The sequence below is a fragment of the Mustela lutreola genome, chromosome 7, assembly GCF_030435805.1.
Source record: "Mustela lutreola isolate mMusLut2 chromosome 7, mMusLut2.pri, whole genome shotgun sequence".
NCBI lineage: Eukaryota > Metazoa > Chordata > Mammalia > Carnivora > Mustelidae > Mustela > Mustela lutreola.
In genome coordinates, this window is record NC_081296.1 from 748,960 (window position 1) to 752,510 (window position 3,551).

The 3,551-nt window shown below is 54.9% G+C and overlaps 1 pseudogene; it reads left to right on the top strand.

Annotated features, from left to right (window-relative positions):
- The first annotated feature begins 1,357 nt into the window (after positions 1-1,357).
- On the top strand, positions 1,358-2,244 carry LOC131835187 (olfactory receptor 2H1-like; annotated as a pseudogene).
- Positions 2,245-3,551: the final 1,307 nt, after the last annotated feature.

A 3,551-nucleotide genomic window follows, 5' to 3' on the forward strand; every position in this document is an offset into this window, starting at 1 on the left:
TCTATGTAAACTCTATCTCCAGACAGTAAAAGGAATAAGGGGAAATGCAGCGTGCTGGTCCCATCTGGGGTGTGTGCGCGCGGGAGCACTGAAGACACTCGAAACGTGTGCTCAGTTCTTCATGGTCATGCCAGGGGTTGATTTTCTTACTCATTAAACTGTAGAGATATGCTTTACTTATGCTTTTTTGATTGTATAAAAATATGACAAAAAGTTAAAATGCGTCCTATAAGGGAGAAAAGCATGGGAGAAAAAGAACAAACCGAGGAAGATACCGGAGCAGAAATATCTAGAAGAGATGCAGCGGGATGGGAACCTGCATCAGGAGATGCTCAGGCCACCCTGTAGGCTGCCCAGGCACTTCTGCCAGCCGGCCCTACCCCAAGCCCTCCCTGAGGCTGGAGGTCAGCTAAGCTTAGCTGGGGAGCTGCCAATGGCCTCAGCCTCCTGCCCCAGCTCTGACTTGGCTTTCTATGCCCAATGTTCCTCTTTTTTTATATAAAATATACAGCCACCTCCTCCAGGATGTTTTCCCTGATATAGCCAACCAAACTGGTCCCTTGCCACCTTATAGACCCTACTCCCTCACTCAGGATGCTGGTGTCCCGACCTTGAAGGCTTGGGGTCTTTGATATTGTCTCTGTGAACTGCTCAGTGGTTTTAATATGCTCGGGGTCATGCCTGCCTCCCACCTGTAAGCGTCTCAGGGCAGTGACTGAACATGTGGGCCAGTCCCCCCAGCCAGACAGCCAGCTCAGCTACTTGAGCAACCAAACGGCTCTGGGAATGGTGTCCTTACACACAAAGGGAAAACCTCTCTCCCAGATACAACACTCTCTCTCTAAGGCTCCCCTGCAAAAAAGATGCACAGAATATAATGTGGTATAAAGAGCTCCACAACAGTTACCTGACAGAGAAATGATGAACTCTATGTAGATAGCTTATAACCTGAAAATCCACTTGAAAATACATGACTTTGCTGGCTCTTCCAACAAACATAAGGACAACGAAACACTTAACACTTAGAACAGGACGCAGAGGCGCTCCGTACAGGCGGTGCTGAAGTGCTCCGTCAGCTCACACCTGCTTGCTTTCCACCAGCCTCCTTTACGCTCAGCCAGCAGCCCAGGGCCCCAGCAGACAGCTCTGTCCGTCTGCCAGCACGTCCTGCTGCCCCCACGCCAGCTAGCCCACACTGACCAGGAGAGATGAGAAGGGACGAGCCGCTGAGGGTGGTGTCCAGGAGAGGACACTGGTGGGACGATGGGAAGAGAAAGGTGCACCTGCTGTGGCCTGACCAGTACCAGCTGGGGTCTCAGACGATAGACGTCCCTCCAGACCGGGGCAGGAAGAGGTCATGGCCACCCAGAGCTCCCCTGGCGGCTTCCTCCTTTGGGGTTTCTCTGAACGCCCAGGACTTGAAAGAAGCCTCTTCGTGGTTGTCCTACCTTCTGACTCAGGTGGGCAACACCCTCACCATTCTGCTGTCTGACCTTTTTCCTCTCTGACCTGTCCTTCTTGGACCTTCTTGGATGAGTTCCATCCTCCAGATGCTGGTCAACCCCTGGGGCCCAAAACCCATCAGCTTCCTTGGCTGCTCTGTTCAGCTCTTCATCTTTCTGTTCCCGGGGACCACTGAGTGCACCCTCCTGGCAGTGATGGCCTCCGACTGCTATGCGGCCACCCGCCAGCGCCCCCACTACACCACCATCATCTAGCCCTGCCGGTGCCAGCAGCTGGCATCCGTGGCCAGGGTCATCGGGCTGCTGGAGTCAGTAGTCCAGACGCCACCCCCTCTCCGCCTGCCCCTCTGTCCCCATCGGCAGATGGATGGCTTCGTGTGTGAGGTCCCAGCTCTAATCACATTGTCCTGTGGGACCACCACCTACAATGAGACCCGGAGGGCTGTGGCCAGTGTCCTCATTCTGGTCGTGCCCCTCGGCCTCATCCTTGTCTCTTACTGTGCCATCGCCCGAGCAGTGCTGAGGATTAACTTGGCGCAAGAGTGGAGGAAGATGTTTGGGACCTTCCCCTCCCATCTCACAGCGGTCACCCTCTGGTACAGCTCAGGCATTGTCGTCTCCCTCCAGCCCCAGAGTTCCTATGCTCACAAATGGGGCAAGTTCTTTGGTCTCTTCTATGCCGTGGGCACCCCAGCACTTACCCTCTCACCTGAGGAACAAGGAAGTCAAGAGAGCCTTCAGGAGACTGCTGGGGAAGGACAGGGACACAAGGCGGAGCTGAGTGCGGGTCCATGTGCTGCCCAGTCCAGAAGAGGTCCTCGTGCCGCTGGCAGGAAGCCTGTGTTCCCCGCACCTGTGCCCTCCCCCACGGTGCCACGCCAGTGGATGATGGCCACGTGTGTGCACGCAGGGGTGCTTGCATGTGCCCTATCTGTAAGGCAGGGACAGGAAGTGGGCTGAGGTGCAGAAGGCACCGATACGTGAAACAGGAGAGATTTCAGATGATCTCCTCTTTGATCTATTTTGTCTTTAATGGTCTTTGCCTTCACCACGATGTGTCTACACCATCTGTCCTAATGGTTTCACACCCATTTCTGATCCCTGCCACACCATTTTGCTTCTCCCTTCAGTTTTTCCCACACTTCCTTCTATGTGTTTTGCATTGTTCATTCATTTCATCCTCCCAAATGACAGCAGGAGGGGGAGCTGAGGTCAGGCAAGCTCTGAAACCAGCCCAGGAGCACAGACTTTAGATCTAATATCTAAGCCACGCAACCTCTCTTAGGGTACTCAGATGTCCTCGCACCTTCAGCCTGGGAACAGAGCAGCCTCGGGACAGAGAGGGGAGTCACTTAATGCCTGCATTTCACACACACACACACGCACACACACACGCACACACACACACACGCACACACACACACACACACACACCATGGGTCACATCAGCACCTGCATTTTACCCCCCCATCCCCACCCTAGAGGTCACCTCGGCCCCAGCATTGCTTTCCCTGGTGTCCACAGGAAACCTTGGTGTGGACATTCTTTCCTCCAGCATCCACAGGTTACCTCGGTGTGGACATTCCTTCTCTCAGTGTCCACAGGCCACTTTGGTGTAGACATTCCTTCCCCTGGCATCCATGGGTCACCTCAGTGTGGACATTCACTCCCCTGGTGTCCACAGGTCCCCTAAGTGTGGACATTCCTTCCCTTGGTGTCCAAGGGTCACCTCGGTCCCTCCATTCCTTCCATCAGCATCCACAGGTCTCCTTGGCTTCTCCATGCCTTTCCCCCAGTGTCCACGGGTCATCTCAGTGCAGGCGTTCCTTCCTCCAGCATCCATGGGTCACCTAGATTTCTCCACTCCTTCCCCAGCACCCATGAGTCACTTTGGCATGGACATTCCTTCCCCCCACGTGCACGGGTCACCTAGGTGCGGGTGTTATCCTCTGGGCAGAGGAAAATCTCAGAGCCAGGAGCGCCCCCACCGTGGGCACTGAGCAGGAACGTGTCCACCAGGTGGACCCACAGGGATTCTCCTGGAGGTCATCATCAGCCCCGCATTCTGCTCAGACCGTTGTCGTCACT